The sequence below is a fragment of the Carettochelys insculpta genome, chromosome 18, assembly GCF_033958435.1.
Source record: "Carettochelys insculpta isolate YL-2023 chromosome 18, ASM3395843v1, whole genome shotgun sequence".
In the NCBI taxonomy this organism is placed as follows: Eukaryota; Metazoa; Chordata; order Testudines; family Carettochelyidae; genus Carettochelys; species Carettochelys insculpta.
The window spans coordinates 28,255,921-28,279,535 of record NC_134154.1 but is presented as its reverse complement, the minus strand read 5'-3'; the positions used below and the strand labels follow the sequence as shown (position 1 = coordinate 28,279,535).

The window sequence follows — 23,615 nt, the reverse complement described above, 5'->3', positions numbered from 1 at the left end:
CTGCTTCAAACCAGAGTGAGAGAGATCCCCCCTCCCCAAGAAATGCCAAAAGCCCAGCAGCTACAGTACCCTCTTGGGATGTGCAAAACCCCAGGTTCAAGCCCTGATGTGAAGCAGGCAGTGAAATCTTGGTCTCCCACTAGCCGGTGAGCACCCCCTCACTGGCTACTGGCTGTTACAGAAGAGGGAAGTCTCTCTCACTGCAATGTTCTTCACACCAAAAATTCAAAAGGCCATTTTTGTTGTCTAGTGGAATACAAAACAAATGTAAAAGCCCCTGAATTCTTGGGGTTGCATCAAGCCCTCAGAGTGAGCACAATTTCCCCGCTTTATATATTAGGAGAAGGCCACAGCTTGTATCCTCTGCTGTATCTTTGAACCGCTTTATCTGGGAAGTAATTGCACACCGCTTAGTATTCCTATCTCTTTCTCTCTACCACTGCACAGCTGCTCCTCCTGAAGAGGTGCCAGAGCAGCTGAACACCAGGGCGAAAGAGAGGTGGCCTTCAACAGCTGTCTTGGACCAGGTTCTCAGGAGCAGTGTGATTGCTGAGCCCTCTTCTGCTGATCTTCCAAGATGGAAGAGTTCTCCACAGACTCGGATCTTGTAGGATGATAGCAGGGTTTAAAAAAGAGCTAGATAAATTCATGGCAGTTAGGTCCATGAATGGCCATTATCCAGGATGTCAGAGGCTGGAGATGGATGGCAGGAGAGAGAGCGCTTGATCATCATCTGTTCAGTTCACTCCCTCTGGAGCACTTGGCATTGGCCACTGTTGGCAAACAGGAGACTGGGCTGGATGGACCTTTGGCCTGACCCAGTGTGGCCGTTCTTGTGTTCTTATGTTCTGCTTCCAACGAGACAGGGGCTGTCACCCTCTGGATTGCCACCCACACTCGGTCTCCTTCAGAAGCTCCCGTTCTCCCAAGCAGAGTGCCCAGATCAGTGACTCAGGAATGCCTGATGGGGCTTCTTAGCTGATCCCTGTATCAACACAAGTGGGAGCCAAGCAGAAAGCCCAGGCTGCCTCCCCCTCATAGCACAAGACCAATTAGTTTCAGAATGAGACAGGGAAGCCCCTGGGCCTCTAATTCTAAGGCACTGAGGTGGAGAGTAACAGAGAGAGCTCATTGAAGATGGAAAAGTTGCATGTTGACTTGAGATGGGGCCTGAATCAAAGCCCACTGAAGACAATGGGAGCCTTTTACTGGCTTAAAAGAGACTGAAGTCAAATGCTTAGTCTCCAAGTCCTGCTGCTAGATGCATACATGAGGCTCCCATCAACCTCAGAGGATGTTGGGCATGTGCATTGAGAGCATCATGGGATGGCTGGGAAGACATTAAGGCACAGAGAGGTTGAAACAACCTGCATTCCAGGTAGACAGCTATCAATATCTCACCTGACCGTCTGCGGGAAGAATCACACCATGGAAGTGCACGAAGGGCAGGGTTAGTGTGAGACAAGTACAGCTACAAAGGGGTTGTTAGCTGGGAAGCAGGTCAGCCGAAACGCTGGCCGGATCTGCCGCTGGTGCGGAACAGAGAACACCACGGATTGCGGTGTCAGAACTAAGCCACGGACGCCAGCTGAGGAGCTGGGTCCCCGAGTACAGCCAGCGGGTGGTGGAGTTTTACTGGTGAGAGAACAGTCAGAATATTAAGATCTGTACATAGAAAGAAGGGCAAGCAGGTTATCTTCAGTTCAGTGTGTCTGGTTACACTGCAGCACGAGGGTTCCCCAAGTTCCCACGCTTTTCCAAACTCCAAAGAAAAGTCAGAAAGAAAATTTGCTCATCCAGCTGTTTTCACAGAAACTGTAAATCTAGTGGCTTGGGCTCTGAAGTCCCTGGTTAATAGTTAAGTCCCTTCTCTGGCCCAAGAGCAAAAAGATTTGCAATGGCGAACCTTCTTATTTGGGATTTATTGGCTTGATTTGTAAATCCCGAGGAGAATTTGTCCATCTGGTCATAGATTGTTGCAGGATTTCCAAATTATTTTAAGGGTTATAAATCTATTTCCTTGCCATAAATCGATGGCAGGCTTCGGATTTAAATGAGACAGCAGCCACCAACGTTTACAGGGATGGGGGTGGGAAGGATTCTTAAATATTCTTTATAAGATTTACTGACGATCTGGATAGCTTATGAATACAATATAGGAGCCTGGCTTCTCCGCTCTGGGTATAGCTCTAGTGCCAGCCACTGGGTGATGAAGGAACCGAAAAGAGGTGTGCCTCACAATAGTTCGGTGGTTCAGCTGAACCTTCCTGGATAACGCGGGTGAGGCTGGTACAAGGCTACCTCAACTCACTTCCATCGAGTGCTTTGAGATCCGCGGATAAAAGGCACTGTGTTAAATGCAGAGTACAGTATACCCTTCGTTATCTGGATCTTTACTTAACTGGAATTCCCAGGTAACCAGAACATTTCATGAATGGCAGTATACTTTTTTTTTTTGTTACAAACCGGAAAAAATATGAAAATTATCCAGAGCACAATTCCAGTTGTAGCGTTTAGTGTGTAAAGGTTAACTTACGGGATGGTATAGGGCACCTTTAACTAGCAGCAAGAGAGAATGTCATGTACAGTTCATACAGAGGTCAGAGTAAGGAGCTCAAAGGAATCTTTGTACAGCTGGGATGGGTCATTGATGCTGTGTGTGTGAAAGCAGAATAAAGTTACAGGTACATGTAGTTAGTGTTAAGGATCCCACGTGTTCAGGTTCACACGTTACAAAAGCTTCTCAGAGCCACTGCTGTTATGTTTGCGATGCCCATTTAATTTGTGTGATTTGGGTTGTGATTTATCTTGTCCGTCCTGCAATTATGGCATCTGCTGGTACACAAAAATATAATGGACTAAAGCAAAAGCAAACTGTGTTGATGATTGCTCAGCAATTAGATAAATAGTTTGTTGTGGATATAAGTATATATAATGCCTTAAAAAAAGTATTAAATTCTAGTGTAATACATGTGTAATGAACGTTGTCTTTGTATAGTACATGAACATTTAGTGCTCTGTGGTTTGTTCAAACTGCCAACCACATATGATGTGTGAAAATTTCTGACCGATACCTCTCTGCTAACCAGAAAACTTGATTCACCAGAATCCTACTTCTCCCAGCGTTTCTGGATAACAAACAGCACGCTGTACTGTTGTCGCTAATTATTGGGATTTTATTCCCATGCATACCGCTTCCTCTGTTTCTCTCACTTCCACGGTGCCTGGAGGCTGTGCGTACACAGGCCTGGCTTTACAAGTCAGTTATAAATAAACTGCAAAAGGCCAAACCAGGTCCTCAGCTGATATCACTCAGTGCAGCTCCAGGGGCATTATGCCAGGTTCCACCAGCTGTGCAACTAACCAGAGATTACTGCACAGAGCAACCTAGAGATGATTTTCCGCTGCCCGTCTACACTGATTAGTTCCACAGATGGATACCTGCTGGAAACAGGCGTACTCTACTGTACACACCAGCCTGTGTCAGCATAAGTCCTCTGACAGCTGGCCAGGCAATATTTTAGTGCACGGCTGAAATCACAGTGACATGATCTGTAGCGAATCGAGGGGAGTTATTCTATTTAACTGAGCTGATGTCTTAAGTTGTAAATGTAACTGACGTTCAGAGTTCAGTGGTAACAGATTAAAAATTCAAGCGGCTGTCGAGAAACTCCAGTGCCAGGCTGGGTCATCGCGTTCGCCATGTGAAAAAAAAAAAAGAAGATACTCATGGCTTTGGAATGTCAGACATGGAAATAGGAGCACAAACTCTGCTGCCAAAATAACGACGATGATAATGGCTCAGTATGAAGTGGATGCAACCAAATTGTAGCAGCAGGTATGAATTTCTGCCATCGCCTGTGGAAAGCAAATGCACCAAAGAGGATTTCTATGGGGTTCCCTGTTGGAATGGTGGAAGTCAATGCAGGTTACTCGGCACCGCAAAGGAAGAGCTTGTAAGTGTCACGGCATAGAATGTAGTCCCAAGATATTCTTACGTGCATTAGATACCAAGAGGATTTTGGACCTGAAAGAAGGCGAAAACGATGTCACAACCTGAATTTTTCACGACAGGTTTGCAGTGCATTCAAGGCTTGGAAACCTCTAGGGAGCTGGGTGCTGGACAGACACACAACAGAAGAAACACACAACTGACCCCAGCTGCCAGCTCCATTCCTGGGGCTCCACCACTGGAGGGAGGGGTGCCTGGACATGGATACGGGGGCCTGACATAACACATTCCGGGACCATTGGTTTAGCGCACCTTAGCCAATGGGCTGCTACATGCCAAAAGATCTATTCCCACAGCATTTCCCAGCAGATACGTACAGTCCCAGCATCCTGAAGCCACTCCTGTCCTGCAGGGGTAGAGTACATTGAATTAAACAGTATCTGTACCAAATCAACTCTCCCCTTCTCGCAGGAGAGAAGGGAATGAGTCATATCTTCTGCATTTTCCAGCGTCTCCCAGGGACAGGTTTTGTGCAGTAGAATATTCCTGGCAGACAGTACGCACGGGGAAAACACATGCGCCTACACATACTTCCGTCAAAAATGGCATTCAGGAAAGAAATGGCCCATCTTTCCTATCCATAAATGAATACACAGGTGGGTAACGCCAGGTGACTCGCTTCATACAACTTGTACCATAAAGGCTCTTTGTGCTTTTTCACTTGTCGTGTTCTGCCTCTAGAATATCAGCTTGCAATGCAAAGAATGCAACGGTGTTTGCTAGTAGGATGCTATTACATTCCTACACCCACGATGGCAACTTGAAACCTAACGGGGCTGCTTAATTTAGCAGGCAAGCAAAGTCCACAGTCAGGCACAACCAATGCATAATGAACCAAATCCTGCACAGCAGCAGTCAGGAAGTAACCTTAGGGGAGAGAGAACCGTTTTTTTTTTTTGTTTTTTTTTTATGTCACTGAACTAGCCCCTCTATTTCATTCCGCTACTTGCAGCATTCGCTGTTTGGCTGTAGTGCTCACTCATGTGCTGCTGAGCAACATCCCCCAAAAACAACAAGCAAAGACAGACACCACTGCTAACCCAGCCAAGCAGGGCTCAGAATCACTGACATGAAAAGAAACACCCTTGAGGTCTGGCTGTAAACAAACGTTATAGGACCATGAGAAACTTGTCCACACCCGTGATAAGTGGGCATCTGGCCAACTAAATTCATGCTGGATTACGGATGTTGTCAGGCAGGAGAGTGCCGGATTAGAGAGGTTCAACTTGCACTCGCTTCAAAGGAAGCTCTGCCCTTAAATAGCCCCAGAGCGAATCCAAGCCTGGAGCTACAGGAGAGCTTTGTTCACAAGGTGCCAACCCTCCAAAGGTTCCAGGTTCACCCCAACCCTTAGGTACTTTTCTGAGCCTGTGCTTTCCACAGTGGTGGCATTTCAGTTCTGAGCTCAGCGTAGCAGGGACACGTGGCCTGGCCATCGAAATATGTCATGACATGCAAGGCATGGTTAGTAAACAGCTGGTGAAATTCAACACAGCTGAAGGAACCCTTCTATTTTAATCAGTCCCATGCTAGTGAATTGCTCCAGTAATCCAATGCCCCTCTCGCACACAGCACTAGACACTGGCTGAGGGTTTGTCTTCATGGCACAGTTAACCTGGGCTCCTGCCTCAGTTGTAGCCCAACTCCCCTACCATCCATCAGACAAACCTCTGCACTGGGTTGAGAGGTGCTGGATGGCTGAACTGGCTGGGAGTATGGGTCAAAGCTCAGCTCCCCTTTGGCTTGGGCTGGACCGGGCTCTCTTTGCATTGAGGTGACCGATAAATCACCCAAATGCTGATGGTCTTCCATTGCCTTGCTGTGGTGCCCTCCAAGGACAGACAAGATTTCCCACAACTGCCTGGGAAAGTAGCCTAGGGCGTCTCCAAAGCAAGAACTCTGGGATATGTCCCCAACTCCAGACCTACAAGGGGAAGCACAGAAACCTTGTGGACACAGTAAGCATAAGAAGGACCTTGCTGTGGCAGGGCACAGGGAGGCTCCTACCTGGGATGGACAAACTCAGGTGCCTTGCACCCTGACTCGCTGTGCAGTGCAGACCAAGCAACGTGCCCCAGCACAGGCCCAGGACAGCAGAATTTGCGCTCTTACTCATTCGCTCGGGCCGCAGCAGGAGAGGTTGGCTTGCCCCGGCTGATAGGGGCGGGAATGACACAAAAGCAGCATCTGCTTCAAAAGCTTCCAGGTAACTGTGTTGTGCAGTTGTTACAGAACGTTTTGTGCCAACCTCACCCCCGGCTCTCTAGCTTGGGCTGGGAACGGAGGAGAGGTGCTGACCAGATTTGTTCTCAGGACAACCAGCACTGTCAGCTCCAGGGGCTCCACGAAGGATTGAAGTTCATCTATGACAGATTCACGAAAACGCCTCAGATGTGCGGCCCTAGTTAGAAAAATCTCCCTACTGACCTACGTATCCGGTCGGAGGAAGGAAATTGAAATCTCAAGGGCTGGTTTCTCCATGCTGCTGCAGCTGATCAGTGCCACTGGACCAATGACAGGGAGTCCTGCAGCTGGATTTCCCCGGGGGTGGAAGGCTGATGTAGCGACTAGGCCAACCCTTCTCAATGCCCTGCTTTTCTTTGTGTCCTAATTTGCTCTGCAACGGGCTGTGTTTCCTCAAACGAGCAACACACCCAAAGGTCTGAGTTTCTGCTGCATTCTCTTCTGTTGCATGCCCACTGCATCCTGCCCTACCATGAATGCACCCCGCGAGGGCAAAGGCAACTCGCGAGGGAACCAGAAAATAGCCGCTTGTTTCCAGAATTTTACACATGCAGCTCGGCTGGTTCCAGACAGCCAGGGTAACAGAGACACTGAAATCACCGAAATAGCACAAAAAACTAATGCATTCATTTGCAATTCGAGCCAGGGCGACGGGTAACAGTAGATGTTCCAATATATTACTGCATTACTCTTTTAACTACCCAGTCACCACCACAAGCTGGTGTTATCTGACTCTTTCCATTAGTGTTATCTTAGCTTACTGTGCTTGGGTTTCCTTTCACAGGGCCTGCAAATGTTTTTGGAAAGAGCAAAGCTGCGCTATCTTTTTCTGAGCAGGGCTAACTGCGTTAAACTAGCAACCTTCCATTGTGCCACAGCCAACAACGTGCTACATCAGTGTTTGTTTTCTCTAATGTAAATGAAGAACCGTAATGCTAATATAATATTAGCATACGGGAATATGAATTTGCAAATAGGGCAGTCTCTCCATGATAGTAATTGAAAAGCAGCCTTCCTGCTATCTCCGGCAAACAGCAGAAGAGATCTTCACAGCAGCAGAACATGTGCCCATTCTTCCCTATTGGAGAGGACGGTGTGTGCATGTCATCGATATATTTCAGAGTTTGCATGTCAATGCTATGTTTGTTCAAGAACTCCTCTTCAACCATAAGAGCTAGGACCACAGTTGCTGGTACGCAGCTTCCTCTTGCCCTCACTTAAATCACAGTCAGGGTTCGGTTGTGCCTGGAAAGTTGGAAATGCCTGAAATCCCAGGGTTTCCCAGAATGTGGAAAGGGAGGGAGCAAAAGGAGAAGGAAGGGGCTGCTGGAGGGGAGGACAGCTGGAGAGAGGGGCAGCCCCCTGGATAGCCTGAAGGCTGTGGGGGAGGAGGAGCCTGATGGAGGTAGTTCTCATAGCCTGCTGGTCAAATATGGGGGCCACTGGAGGCAGCCCCCAGAGCCTGGCCCCACCAGACAACATGGAAGTTGCAGGGGGTACTAGAGGTGGAGGGCAGTCCCTGAAGCCTGGCCAACCCCTGGAGCACCCCACCCACCAGGCTGCAGGATGGAGGAGGCCACTAGAAGCTGGGAGTATCCCCAAAGCACCACCCTCCACAGCAGTGCAGGATTGGGGGGTAACTGGAGGCCAAGGTCAGCCCCCAGAGTGATCCCCGCAGGCCGGGAACAGCTGGAGGCGGGGGCCAGCCTGCAGTGCCCCAGTCCCCACCCGACAAGTACACAGCTCCAGAGCCCCCACTCTCAAGAGTAGTCACTGGACGGTGAGCACAGCCCCAGCCCCTCAGCAGGAGCCACTGCCCTAGCAGCGTCACCCTCACCACCAGAGGTGGCCCTAGTAACTCCCCTCCCAGCCCCTTGTCCTGAGACCCCCGGTCTAATTTCTGCACCTCCACCCACTGCACCTGCACCCTTGCCTTGAGCCGCCCTCGCCTAGAACTTGCACCAACCTTCTGCCCTAAGCCACCTACACCTGCCCCTCCTCACCCCCAAACCCTCTCGCCAGACTTCATTTGTCTTCTTTTTAGAAAAATAGTATTACTGGGGGGAAAACAGCATGTACACTTTTCATTTATTTTCAAAAATTACTTCAGTCAAAGAGCCAAGCAATACCAGGTACACCTGCTAGTAAGAACATGAGAATGGCCATACTGGGGGCAGACCAAAGGTCCATCTAGACCAGTGTTCTTTCTTCTGACAAGGGCCAAAGCCAGAAGCCACAGAGGGAATGAACAGAACTGGGAATTGTCAAGCGATCCCTCACCTTTTGCCCATTCCCAGCCTTGACAGAGGCTAGGGACATCAGCCCTCCACATCCTAGCTACCGGCCATTGATGGACCTAACCTGCATGGATGTACCTAGTTCTTTTTTGAGCCCTGTTAAAGTCCTGGTCTTCACAACATCTTCTGGCAAGGAGTTCCACAGGTTGACTGCGCGTTGTTGAAGAAATACTTCCTTTGCTTTGTTTAAAGCCTGCTGCCGATTAATTCCACTTGGCATAAGTAACTTTTCCTTATTTACTTTCTCCACACCAGCCTTGCATTATAACCCTCTCTCCTCTCCCACTTAGTTGTCTCTTTTCCACTTTGAAAAGTCCCAATTCTATTAATTTCTCCTGAGACAGCAGCCGTTCCAGGCCCCTAATCATTCTGTTGCCCCTTTCTGAACTTTTTCCAATGCCATGATATCTTTATGAAGTGAAGTGACCACGTCTACATGCAGTCCTCAAGCAGTGGGCCTGCCATAGATTTATACAGAGGCAGTCAGCCATTTTGGTCTTTTTCTCTATCTCCAGAAATCTGCTTTTTCAACCGCCACAGCCCAATGAGCAGGTGTTTTCAGGGAAGTAGCAGCATTGACGCCTTGATCTCTTTCTTGGGTGGTGGGTCATTGCTAATTTAGACCCCCTCATTTTATGTGTGTCATGAGCTGCATCAGCTGTCCGACAGAGAGCCCGCCTCAGGTGTGAGACAGCATCTGCTTCCCAGCAAGGGGGCTCTTGGATCGGGGTAAACAAACGCTTTACGTGGGGCAGCACTTTTTTGTGCCTTCAACGAGCAGGGTCCCTCCAACCCGCCTAATCTAATCCAAACTGACAGAAATTTTGTCTCTGTTCACGTGAAAAAAAACACCAAACCCTTTCGGTACCTCGCAGCAAATAAGTGCGGAGAAAGTAGGAGCTTTGTTAAAGGGTATGTAAATGGGAGCCCAGATACACAAAAACAGTCGCGTATTTCAACATTTGAATGAGCTGGGTGAGCCTGAGACCCAGCAGCCAATTGTGCTGCCCACCCCAAGGGAATTTCACGCCCGCCATGAGGGCCTGCTCCCCAGGCTGCGCGCCCGGGCTTAGATCCCAAATGGGAGCTCGCCCCCACGAGGCGGCTGTTGCGTCGGACGGGCGCTCTGTCTGCGTCTGTACGGGAGCTGTGGTTGCTGTGGTGTCTGCTCTGCAGAGCCGGTACCATTAGCCTGCCTGGGTCTCAGTTGGTGGAGCCTGTTGCTGGAGACGAAAGCCGCATTTGTGGAGTTGCCCCTCGTGTGTCGTTAGCTTCCTCTTGTCAGAAACGGCTTCCTTGACACCCGTGAAATCCTGGGCCCAGCCAAGGCCATGGGAACTCAGTGGGGCGGGATCTGAGCCATAGATCTGCATACCCTGTAACTGTTGGCTGTGAAAACAGCCTCTAGGACCTTTCTCTGCAATGTGGAATCGGACCTATAAAAGGGACTCGCCCTGTAAGGGTGGGGGCTGGGGCTAGCCAGCTTTGGGTGCGCAACAAGCACCGGCTGGGAGCAATCAGGAGGCTCCAGCTGGGGACTTCCTGTCAGGGTGCCTGCCCCAGACCCTGCGCTTTGAGCTCCCTACAGGAACTGCCTCAGCACTCCAATGGATGGGACCCAGGATGACCTGGGGGGTTACTTGGGGGGCTTCGTTGAAGGCAGCAGCAGGGGGCGGCACCCCCACCTCTGCACTCACTGCAGCACTGGCTGGTCATGTCTCTGCTATCCAGCCTCTCGCACTGTGGTTTGGCTTAGCGTGTGGGAGAAGTGAGCCCTGGCTTCCCTGCAGTCTGGGATTAGCACGACAGTGCTTTCTGGAGGGCTTTACACGTCAGTCCTTTGTGCCATGCCTGGGACGGAGATTGGCACACACAGGATCCCCTTGTGGGATCCGCACGAGGATGGGGTACACGCCTTTGGCAAAGAGTCACCTTACTGTGTCTCCTCAGCCTGAAAGGGAAGGCAGCCATAGACATACAGACCAGGCCCTCGAAGGTATTTAAGCTCCCATTGCCCATTGAAAACAGCTGGAGGGCCTGGGCCTCAGGGCCTTCACTCTGATAGCTCCTTTCGAGCACCTAAAAGGGTGTTGCAAGGAGGAAGGAGAAAAATTATTCTCCTTGGCCTCTAAAAATAGGACAAGAAGCTTAAATTGCAGCAAGAGAGGTTTAGGTTGGACATTAGGAAAAACTTCTTGGCTGTCAGGGTGGTCCAACAGTGGAATAAATTGCCTTGGGAGGTTGTGGAATCTCCATCACTGAAGCTATTTCAGAGCAGGTTAGACAGACACCTATCAGGGATGGTCTAGACGGTGCTCGGTCCTGCCGTGAGGGCAGGGGGTTGGAATCCATGACCTCTCGAAGTCCCTTCTAGTTCTGTGATACTATGCTTCAACGAATGCCACTGGCAGGCCATCCAGATCTGAACGGCTGCAGGACCCACCAAAGGGTTACTCGTCCGTTCCAGACACTTTGAGGTTTTCAAGGCTTATCTCTACAGCTTGAGAGGGACGAGTTGATCGCTAGGCTGGCGCTGCCAGGAGACATGCTGCAAATGCAGCTGACATCAGGCTGCTCGCCGAGTTGTAGCACAGGCATGGCCTTTGGCTCGATGAGTTACAGCAGCGGAAAGACAGAAATGGAACGATACTAACCAAGCTGCAGAAGCAGCTGGGTGAGTCAGGCAGCTAGCTAGTTAGAAGGGAACTGTCACTGCCATTACTGCAATCTCCCCAGGACCCGTTTTCCCAGGAAGGGATGGCAGCGCTTCTAGAGAACGCTCGGCCATGCTCAGTTCCAATGTCAGATGGCTGAGCTGTCACAAAAAGGTATTTCTGAAACATGGGGCACCACCTATCTCATGGATCTAGATGGGGCCTTGAGAGGTCGTAGAATCACAGAATCGTAGAATACTAGGACTGGAAGGGGCCTCGAGGGGCCATCGAGTCCAGCCCCCTGCCCTCATGGCAGGACCAAGTACTGTCTAAACCATCCCTGACAGACATCTATCTAACCTGTTCTTAAATATCTCCAGAGATGGAGATTCCACAACCTCCCTTGGAAATTTATTCAAGTGTTTGACCACCCTGACAGTTGGGAACTTTTTCCTAATGCCCAACCTAAACCTCCCTTGCTGCAGTTTAAGTCCATTGCCTCTTGTTCTATTCTCAGAGGCCAAGGAGAACAAGTTTTCTCCCTCCTCCTTATGACACCCTTTTAGATACCTGAAAATCGCTATCATGTCGCCCCTCAATCTTCTCTTTTCCAAACTAAACAAGCCCAATTCTTTCAGCCTTTCCTCATAGGTCACATCCTCTCGACCTTTAATCATTCTTGTTGTTCTTTTCTGGACCCTCTCTAATTTCTCCACATCCTTCTTGAACTGCGGTGCCCAGAAATGGACACAATAGTCCAGCTGAGGCCTAACAAGCACAGAGTAGAGAGGAAGAATGACTTCTCGTGTCTTGTTCACGACACACCTGTTAATGCAAGTCCAGTGCCCTGCGCTCATGGAAGGACCTATCGCCATCCCTCACAAAATTTTATTTTAAATCAAACCTGCCCCAGAACCTTGAAAGGCCCTTCAAAGATTAAACTTCAAAGATAATCACAACCCTGGGTTTACAAGGCCAATGCGCTAACCGCCCGCTAGCCTGTCAAACCACACTAATCTGTGACAAAGCTGACCAGGGAGGGAAAACCACTTTTGTATTGGGAACTGTGTCTCTGCAATGAGTCGTGTGACCTGTCCATCGGTGTTGCCAACTTTTGCTGTTCTATTGCAAGTCTCACGCCAGGGGAGATTTTTTGGAAACTCCCAGTGCCTACAGTCATGTGACTAGGCAAGCCTGTCAGCTGCCATTTTAAATAAAGGCCATTTCTAGCCCAGAGAAGTTAAACATGTGACTCAGGCACATCCTGACGGCTGAGAAATAAGAAAATGAATAAAGCAACTCCAATTTTTTTTAAATAATCATTTTTAGGCCAATTTCATGATTTTTGGAGGCCTGACTCATGATGTTTAAGACCTGGAGTTGGCAACACTGGAGTGATGGGGTCCTCTCAGAATAGTCTGGAGCTGGACTATCAGATTATTGAATACTCCAAATAATAATACCGAGCTCTTGCCTAGACCTAGATCTCAAAGCACTTTCTCACGGAGGTCAGTATCATGGTATAGATGGGGCGACTGAGGCATGACTTGTCCAAGGCCATGCAGCAGGCTAGCAGTAGAACCCAGAAGTTTTCTGCCCTCACCTCTAGATTTAAACTTGGCCGAAACTGCAACAACGGAGGGAAGGTAGGAAAAATCTCCTGACTGTCAGAGTGGTTTAAGCCTTGGAATAAATTGCCTAGGGAGGTTGTGGATTCTCCATCACAGGAGATGTTTAAGAGCAGGTTAGACAGACATCTATCAGGGATGATTTAGGTGGTGCTTGGTCCTGCCCTGAGGACTGGACTTGATGACCTCTTGAGGTCCCTTCCAGTTCTACTGTTCTATGGTTCTATGCCACGCAGCTTCACAGCAAACAGCCGACCCAATCTGTTACCCAGCCGGTGTTTCCAAATCACAAATAAATTCAAGCTCTGGACTCATCTTCTCTTGACAATTTGGAAAAAAAAAAAAACTTAAAAAATTCACCTTGAACTCGCCCCTTCAGCTGTGCTAAATCTCTAGCGTGCTGTGTAATAACCAGGCTGCAATGATTACCGTCGGTGTGAAGTTTGCCCAAGGCAGGTCGGACCAACTCTCCCATTAGGTTCGTTATTTCAAGACTGACCCGGCTAGGTGGGAGTGACACGAGCTGGCTGTTCTTAACCTAGGCTGAAGAGCTATTACTTGCCTTGCCCTGGGTCGGTCTGACCAGCTGGGGTGAGGGAGAGCCCCCGGGACTTTTCTGAACAAGGTTCCGTCCATTCTCGTGGAGTGATTGAGCTGCCAAAGCAGCTGGGTGTAGTTCTCAGACAAGTGGACCAGGTCTGCATCTCACGACTGCTCTGTACACCAACTGGCCATGGCCCAGAAGAGGCTGTTTGCCATCTGGGAACTGTGGAGCCCAGTGAACCTAACCCTGCAGCCCCGACGCCGCTCTCGTGCCAGGCGCTGGAAGGAAAGATTTAAAAGGCTGGGACTTTTCCACAACGAAAAGAGGGGAGACGAAGGGGACAGAGGTCTATAAAGTCATGACAGGCATGGAAAATAGTGAATAAGGAAAAGTTATTTGCTTGTTCCCTTTAACATAAGAACTAGGGGGTCACCAAATGAAATTAATGGGTCGCCGGTTTAAAACAAACCAAAGGAAGTGTTTCCTCATGCAATGCACAGTCAGCTTGGGGAACTCCTCGCCAGAGGAGGTTGTGAAGACCAGGACTTTAACAGGGTTCAGGAAGGAGCTTGATAAATTCACGGAAGACAGGTCCATCACTGGCTATTAACCAGGACAGGCAGGGATGGTGTTCCCCACCGCTGTTTGTCAGAGACTGGAAATGGGTGACAGGAGAGGGATCGCTTTGGTAATTACCTGTTCTGTTTACTCCCTCTGGGGCATTGGCTCTGTTGGAAGACAGGATACTGGGCTAAATGGACCATTGGTCCGACCTAGCATGGCCGCTCTTATGACAGGACACCAAAGGAATCTCCATCAAGGAAAATCTGTCAGTTTGCTGATCCCCTTGCTGGCATCATCAGACTGGCTCGAAGGGCCCCAAGCGGAGGAGAGAATCTGGCTCTCAAAGTGGAAATGACAGCTGGTTATAACAAGCAAGTTGAGTACAAAGATGTACCACTAGCATCACCACAGGTGGAGGAAACAGCTTTGCCTTTCGACTGGGAACCAGGCCCTTTTGCGCCCAAGGCTTTCCACACTTCCCCTCCAGGCCAGCAGCCTCCTTGTGGTTAGGATGTTGCAGAAGAGAGTGAGTTTGGCTGAGCCCTTTAACGGAGGTTAGCGAATGCAGAAATACAGGCAAATTGAGCTGAAAAATGGAGGCTGTTGGGGCCTGGCTTCCTGGGCCTTTTTCTGGGTTAATGGCTTCTGAGCCGCTGCACCGTTCCCTGCAAACCTCTTGCCTTCCGACTGGACATATCCAGACAGAGTTCTGGCACCTTAAAAAGCTCTCCCCGCTTGCTGGAAGGAAGCGAATGGGAAGTTTTTGAGCAGGGCCTCAGTGTTATTTGATGCAATTTACCCCACAGGGCACATGAACCCCCTTAACGCTCCTGGCCGGTAAACACAAAACATGGGCAGTTGCCTTAGTGATGAAAAATATGGCAAAGGCAAGCACAGATTCTTATAAAATACACCTGGATTCCCACAGCGCATGAGAGCCGCCGCAGGCCTGGGGACAAGGGCCCAGCTCCCTGCCCCCAGAAGGCGAGGGACCAAGGATGGACGGGGCAGGGCTTAGGGCAGCTATTCCCTCAGAGCGGTGCATGGAGTGGCAGCACAGTGCTCGGAGGTATTTCAGACTGGCCACTGCTGCTACTTGAAATGGCCGGCCCGTGAGCAAAGGGGTCAGCTTCCCTGTCCCCATCCCCGCCAGCGGGCCTGAAAACTGGGTTCTATATTATGGAGGTGATCTGGAGAACACTCATGCTTCTGGATCCTCAGCTGGTGTCAGCGGTCACCATGTTTTCCACCCACGGCTCAGACACATGCTTCAGAGAGACCGGGTATCAAGGAGCAGCCCCCCGATAAGAAGCCGGCGACAAAATACTGTTCTCATTTGTGGTGCTTCCTTTAAGACTCAGTGCTGGTCTTAGTCAGCGTTTTAAATCAAGCCACTAATGTGTAGTGTTGTTTTCTTGGGCAGACCTTGGGCAAGCTGGAGAACCGGATTTTATTCCTAAGGGAGGGGAGTACGCTGTTCAATGGACGCTTCAGTAGAAGACTGATTGATTCAGCTTCCTAACAGGTAGAGGATAAATCCCGTTCAGTAATCATTGAAATGTTCCTCCTTGAGGTTGCGTGGGAAGGTCAACTGAGCTCTACTCCCCAAGCATCGCCAAATGTAAAAGGAGCCCAAACGAATCTGATCTATAAAACCACACTTCTCTAGTTCTCAGAAGTGCAGAGTCTTCCCCCAGAATTCGGTAATCTAGGATGACACAGAGAACTGAGCAAGCAAATATACCATTTCAAGCATGCGGTGTTATCTGTACCAGTGCATTTAAAACTAAATTAATCAGAAGAAGAGTGTCTTGCAGAATAAGTTTTTTCTTTTAAAAGAAAAGTATTTTGGCTACAACACAGACCATATCAGACATAACACAGGGTCAAGCTTCCATCAGTCGAAGGGCACTTGGGAGAATCTAGTTTATGCCCAATATTATTGTTATTATCAGAGATTCATGATAGTGGTGAAGTAGAAGATTTGATGGTTCATGAACTTGAAAGAAGCAGCCATCGCTCACAATGACATATTGATGAGTGGTCTAATTGAGTTCTTTTGTTAACGAAAGTCTAATTTAAAATGTATTTGACTGAGATGCAACATGAAGACAAAGAGGGACCAATTGCGGCACCAAAAAAATAGAAATTCTTTCAAAAATATATTGTAGCAAATCTGGGGCAAACACAGAGGCTTTTATTAGTCCCTGTGATTCACACCAGGACTAGAACTCCTGCCAAAGTACCCAGCCTTGCCATCTGAGATAAGATGGACCTCGGCGAGCAGTGCTTCACAAAGTCCCTGAAATCCACTGGAAATAAAATCTCCTCTCGCGCCATTCCAAAAGATCTGCCCCCACTTTTAATTTGGCTCCTTTTCTTGCGCCAAAAGGGCGCAGACTGTTGCACTATACAGGATCGGGCCCTTTTGCTAACGCACAGCAACCAAGGGCGAGAAAGAGCTCTGGGTTTGGAGGAAATTTGTATCTTGTATGGCTACCTATGACATCTGCTAAGTTTGGATTTTCATCTCCTCTTAAATACAACACCTCTGAAAGCAGAGTGGCTGCCAATCCATGTCTAGTGCTAACTCAGCCATATCTTTGATAATGAATGGCTTCTCCTAGAGGTCTCTCACCTAGCCAAGCATTAACCTGGGCCACCCTTACTTAGCCAAGAAGATGTGACGAGAATCAAGATTCCAGTGCTGAGGCAGCAGAATTTGCGTGCCACCTTTCCCTGCAGAGTCAGGTGGGGTATTTCCGACTCACAGTGGCGAGACAGCATCGTAGCTCCGCAGGCTGCCCCTAATGTACATGCAATCATTGTGCTATTGGATCTAAGACAAGGCCAGATTCACCGTCCGGGTTCCATCGTGGCTGAAGACTTCCAGGAGGGGGACTGTATTTGGAAGGAAGCCAGAGTAAACCCTGTTTTGTGGGAGTTCTGAGCTGATTTATATGTCACCCCCCAAAAGATGATGAGACCACCAACAAGGGAGAGTTGTATAACAGGGACGGGTCAGTTCCATGGCTTTAAGTGAGGGCCAGCTGGCCTTTCGCTCATGCTGTAGAGCACTTGTCTTTATCCAAAGGCTGCAGGTTCGTTTCCTCCTGTTGAGAATCTGGCTCTCGGTGCCTCTGGGGTTACATACGCAACACACAAAATAGCCAAGCGTGCAGCTATACCACTGCATCTCCTCAGCAGCCTCCATCAGATGAGTCCCCCTGGAGCTGAGAGCTGCTCTGCCCCAGCAGAAGGAAGAGCCGCTCGTCCCCTTTGTCGGTTGCTGGAGGCGGCCTGCTTGCCGGTCTGAACCACCTGAGAGTTGCGGTGAACCCTTTGCAGAGTCGTGTGCTGTACTGGCAGGATGAGACCTAGCGGGGCGCTTAGCAACTGACAGTTTCTTCTCCTGATTTGTTTATTTAGGCAAAACAAATTCATTCTAATTAGACATCTTTATGCTAAGGTGTTGCACTGCATCTCGGGCTGCCTGTTTTCCTCCAATGCACTTAATCAAATTATACCTGAGCTTTTAGCAGCTTTGAGTTTATTCAGCAAGTCCCATTAATTTGGGGCTTCTTGCAAAGAGGCGCCGGGAGAACGGACTGGGAGAGAGCACGCTGCATTAGAGGACCACTGTGAGTAGCGACTGTGGAGCACTGTCCAAAATTAACTAGCTGAAAAAAACCCAACACTTTCGGGCGTTTGTCAGTTACAGAGGGGAGCAGGTAAAGCCCAGGCTGCATGGATTATTCACTCTGGAAAATGAGTATGTCTGGGAATGCTAATTCACAAGGTTTGACCAGTTATCAGTTGACTGCTTGGCATGACACACACGTCTGCCAGGCAGTAGATTGTATGTATCACACGGGTGTAGTCCCGTATCAATCTATGCAGGAGTTTCACTGAGCTTATCAAAAAATATAACAGGGACCCGTCTAAAGCACCACCTGAGCTCTGATACCTCCTGGTGAAGTTTGCCTCCAGGCTGTGAGAAATGTGATGCAACATGAGCAGGAGTGAGCTTCCTGCCTCTGCCTCAACAGTGGGGCAAACCAGAACCAACCCCAGCCGAAAATCTTGTGGGGGACAGCTCTGGATTCAAACAGAGTCACTCAAGCTCACTTCCAGGTTTCAGCACTATCCAAACTGTGCCAGAAGTTTTCTCTCCTTGTTGGGAAGTGCCTACAACTTTAATAAGCCAGCGTGAACAGCTGGATGGGTGGCCAGGCCCTAAGCTGCTCTGGAAGCAACCTCAAAGCCTGTGATACAAGGCTGTATCTAGCAAAACAAAAGGTATGCACGCACCAGCCAATCTAGCCCCTCACCAGGTGACATGTTAATACACCCTCCCTGGTCATTAACACAGCAGCTGCTGGTTGTTAAAGGCGAGTTCAGAGGTAGGGTTACCATATTTGAACTTTCAGAAAAGAGGACACTATGTATACTATGGCATACAACGGGAGTTGGTAGATACTGAGACGGCTTCCCTCCCTCTCAGGGTGTCCTCTTCTTTGAAATTTCATACATGGTAAGCCTAGTCCAGGAGTGATTCTGATTTCTCACTTGCACCAGCTTTCCACTCATTTCAGAGGCGTTACTCCAGACTCATGAACATTCTGAGACCAGAATCGGGCCTTTGGCATATTCAGACGAGGCCTGATAAAGACCAGACATTAAAAAGGCTTGTTCGCTTCCATGCAAAGGGAAAGGGCACATCCTTGCCCTCGTGCCCTACCCCTGCCCATGTCACAGACTGGCACCAGTGCTTCTGGAGGTGTTATTCTAGCTCCCCATCTCCTGTCTGCTGAGTGATGAGAGCTAGGGTAACACCCCTGGCTGTAGCCATGGGGTAAATAGCGGGGCTTGTGCTGAAGTGGTGATGGCAAATGACAGAGAACGTGGAAACCCCTGGATTCCTATTTGGCAGTAATTGATTAAGGCTTAAAAAGCCCAGGTGGACTATACATGTGGGACCTGAAACCCATTCGCTCTGGGGAGAGCAACTGTAACATCACAGAATTGGCCTCAGAACATGCAGCACAGACTGTCACACCTTGGACCAGCTATGGCTACAGGGCCAACTCCTGCCATCCTTACGTAGGCAAATCTCCTCCTGACGTCAGTGGGAAATTTGCCTGGATAAGGCTGGAGTGAAAACAGCAGCACTTTGCCTTTACAGAAGCATAGAACACCAGAACTGGAAGGGACCTCGAGAGGCCATCAAGTCCAGTCCTCTGCCCTCATGGTACAAGCAGGCACCATCTAGACCATCCCTGGTAGATGGTTATTTAACCTGCTCTTGAATATCGACAGTGATGGAGATTCCACAACCTCCCTCAGCAATTTATTCCAGAGTTTAGGGAGACGGTGACCCACATCTCATGTCGTTGCTGGGAGCAACGAAGACAAGGGTTCACGTGGGATTTCCTGGGGACATTTAATGCAGAGGGCAAGAGCCGAGACAAGTGGTGGAGACCTTTAAAACTGTGCTGGAGACACATAGAGACAACCCAGCAATTTGCAAGGGGTGACCTAGATGCTCTTCTTCCTCACTTCTCTATGAGACTCTGTGGTTGGGCTCCCTAGGCTCACCCAGCCGCAGCGCACTAACCTGAGGCATTGGCCCAGCCTCATGTGGCTTCACCTAGAACTTGGGGTAAGAACGTTCCATCCCAACACAGCTCCTGTGCACTGAACTGCATCTGCCGTAAATAATCATACCCATCGATGAAAAGCCAGAGGGGAAGAGGGAAATGCTGAGGGATGGCAGGAGAATGGAGGTCAGCCGGTCATTCATTCATTCGCCAGTCACACTAATCCCACAAGCAGGGCGGCCTATGTTAAAAACAGCTGGGCAAAACTCCAATGGACCTCCGAGGGAAAGGCTCGTCCGTGTGCGAAAAGGGGTCACCCTTGGGTGACGCTTCTGGACAGGTGGGTCCTTTAGATCCCCGTTCGTGATTGGTTAAAATAATCTGCTCTGAGTAAACTAGCAAGTGGCGAGTCCCTGGTTTACAGCTGATAGTGATGCAATAAGGAGCACTCTGTACTGGGAGAGTCAGTGGAGTGTATGAGACATCGCAGGCATCCAGGGGTTTCCACCAGCCTTTTAAACACCTCCGCTCTCTGCCCTAATCAGCCTCTCCCCTCCCCTCCATCTTGTCCCTTCTCCAAAGTTTTCCCATTCCAATGATTCGGTTCAAAGCCCTAATGTGCTTACTGCATTTGCAGGGAAACTTTATTAAATCATGCCTCGCCGTGACTTCCTTTTATTTATTTTTCAATCTTCGGCTCAAGGTAGCCTTCATGTTGTTATCTGCTCATTCTCACTCTTTTTCTCCCTGTAGATATTAAAAAATACGCTAAGAAGTAGTCAGCCTGCATGCAGAATGAATCCGAAAGTTCATTTGGAAGGATGACCAGCTCTTTCCAATTTCCTAGACTGCGAACGTTCCTGCACAAAGTCTAGGAGAGATGTTATTTTTCCTTCTCCAAGTCTAGGGCCCCTTTTTAAACCAGCAGACTATGGTGAGAAATCACTTGCAAGGGATCTTTAATCTCTGCTGAGCCGGGAAGCTCTCCCATATTGTTTTGAAAGTTCATTACACAGACAGCATGAAACACTCGTTATCAATTATCGAAAGATTTGTCTGCTTGCCTTTCCCCACGCCCTGCTTTGAGACACAGAAACAGACTCTTGAGGCACATCCAGGGTGGCGTTCAGCTCTGGCTTTCTAAATGGGGACGATGGTGAATGGAAATGCAATTCTCTGTCCATCATTTGTCACACTCGGCATTTTTAGGAAGGTCCTGAAAGCATCTCCCGTACAGCGAAATACAAATAGGCGAAGATAACAGAGCAGATTCCCATTCCAAGGAGCAGTTTATTGGCAAAGTGAAACTTTGTCAATAACCCTCTGGTAATGACTGTCTCCCATGCTCTCCTGCTTCCCCCCAGAGTCATATAGACACAATTATTTTTGTCAAGAATCTGCTGTTACTGCTTCCAACCTCAGACAAATGAAACAAGCCACCTCTCCAGCAGCCCCAGCCTCTCCAGCCCCCAGCACTGCTCACTTGGCTCTCTCCTTACCTGAGCAATGTGCAGCCACTTCAAAACTCGACAGAGGTCAGGGTCAGGGCGCCAGCTTCTTCCCCTCCAGGTGAAGCCCGCGGCTGGTTTGTGTGCTCCCGCGGTCCTGCCAACAGCAGAGTCCAGTATCTGCCTTTCCTAACCGGCCAGGTGCCAGCAAAGTAAGCGTGGGTAGCGGGGGAGAACAGACCCCCAAATGCAGCAGCTCCAGCCTCAGCGTGTGTGTCTCCAAGTCCTCTCCAGGGAGGATGGCAGAGCTGAAGTCACTGCAATTCCCCCTAGTACAACCTAGACCGAGGCTACCCACAATCTCGGTCCAGCCTGCGACTCCTGCTTTCCGCCCAGGCTGCTTTGCATGCCAGCCGCTGTCTGTAATGTCACTGGCTGCGGGGAGGAAGAGGGGCAGCCTAGCCCTGGAGCTAGGATTCCAGCTACTGATGCGGTTGAGGCTTTGTGAGCCCCGTTACTTAACATCTCTATCTTGCTCTCCTTGCTGCAGCTCCACTCAGCCGCACGCTGCTATTCACAGGCCTACAGCACTGCCTACTGCTTAACTCCTTAATTGCCATCATTCCACCTTTTTTCCTGGGGTGGCTGGTGCTTCTAGATTCCCGCCCTCCCCAGCCCTGTTTATTCACGCTCCTCCGCCCCCCCAAGGAAAAAGCACTGCCAGGCAGCCAGCGTTAAAAAGGTCACTCGGAATGCTCAGTCACAGGGGGAAAATGCTCCCTAGAGCCGAGCAAGGGAAACAGCCAGCCAGCGTGGAGCGGGTACGGCTCAAGGGAACCAAAAATGGGTTGGAGTTAGCAGCAGCAACCTGCAATGATGATGGTTTGTATTATTATAAGGCTGGCGGGCTCCGATGACAGGAACTCATGGTGCTCGGAGCTGTACAAATGCAGCACAAAGAATGGTGCCTGCCCCCTCAAAGCGTAAGGCACTACCATCAAATTTTCGCACCATCATGCCCAATATTATGTGCAATTTTGTCAGATTCCACAACGGTACAAGCGGTGTTATCCAGCACACCTGGGAAACGGGAGTTGCTGGTTCATCAGTTGGGCTGGTTACTCGTGCTTTTTCACCAAATGAAAAAATGTTTAAGAAATGAAATAACCTCACCTAACACTCCACCTTTTAACATGGTGCCTGTGTACAGTGCTGGAATTTTCTGCACCTCTGTTGGCTCCGGACCATCAAACAAACATGCCTTCGGAAATGGTTGAAAAACTATGCTGGCTAGCTACCAGCTTTTTTCCAGTTAACCGAAGGGAGAATTGTATTGCCTACGGCAGAGGCTAATTAACCGAGTTTTTCCAGATATTGACGTGCCAGATAACAAAGCTTTCACGGTAAATGCACATTTTCCGTACACGTAATACCGCTGCCTATATTATTCCTCAAAGGGTGTTTGTATTCATTCCCAACTGTGACTTTATTTTTGTTTATTTATTTATTACTTTATAGAAACATTTCAGACATCGTAAAAGCATATTTCTCAGCGAGGTAGCCGAGTTAGTCTGTATCTTCAAAAAAAACAACAAGTCCTGTGGCAGCTTATAGACTAACAGATATTTTGGAGCATGAACTTTCGTGGGCTTTGCCCACAAAAGCTCATGCTCCAAAATATCTGTTTGTTTATAAGGTGCCACGGGACTTCTCGTTGTTGTAGAAGACTCAGATATATTTATTTTGTTAAGTGAAATTTGATTTACATCCACCAGCCCCACCTGAGTGACACTAGTGGGGAAAAAAATAAACTCGCCATCAGCTTTAAAACATCGATTCCTTTGCGAGTTTAAAAAACAATGAATTTTTCTTTTATTTGCAAGCTATTAACCGAGCCAGGCTGGATTTTAATTATGTTACTGGCTGCTTCAGCCCAGAATCCCTACTGCTAGACGCTTTCGTCATCGACAGAGTGCTGCTGTTTGACCACATCAGGCCAAAATCATCCCTAATATAACAGGTCAGATGCCATTTGGCCCAGAGACTTATCCAAGTTGGATAAGCAAGCTTTGCAGTGGCAAGATGAGCTGTCTGGATTTCTGACCTTAAAACACCAAAAAAAAACCCTCAAACCGGTATGGCCACGTAGCATTCGGGATTGCACATCTGAACATGTAGGTACGCTGACAGCTGAATGCCAAGCAGCAGATGAGCACCTGTGTAGGTGGACAGAACCCCCGGGAGATAAAAGCAAATAAGGTTCCAATGGCAATATTTCCTCGCTCCCCACTTCATGTGGGAAAGACAGGCTGTGCAAGGAAAGCACACATTGGTCAGTGTCCTTATTTCTAGACACCACTACAGGAGCTCGTTTCATGGCAACATAACAGGCCAGACTTTCAAAGCTGAGCACGTACTTGTGCTTATGGACACGCATGCTGAGGATTTGTGTGTGTATGTGGGGCATGAATAAATGGAGATGGGCAGTACCTTCATTACATGTATGTACAGCTCCTAGCACAATAACTCAGGGATCTTCGCCGGAGCCTGGAAGCACCAGTCTCACACATATAAAAGACAATACCAAGTGCCTGTTGTAGGTACAACTACAGGCTTGATGCTTA

General features: G+C 49.0%; 1 protein-coding gene across 3 annotated transcripts in view; it reads right to left on the bottom strand.

The window, feature by feature from the left end:
- The window catches only part of WSCD2 (WSC domain containing 2), a 144,223-nt gene extending 122,683 nt beyond the window's left edge, over nt 1–21,540 (bottom strand). For all 3 annotated transcript variants that reach the window (XR_012648027.1, XM_075012853.1, XM_075012854.1), the window contains exon 1: nt 21,043–21,540. The gene's annotated coding sequence lies outside the window, so the exon portion shown is untranslated. The remainder of the gene's footprint in view (nt 1–21,042) is intronic.
- Nucleotides 21,541–23,615: the final 2,075 nt, after the last annotated feature.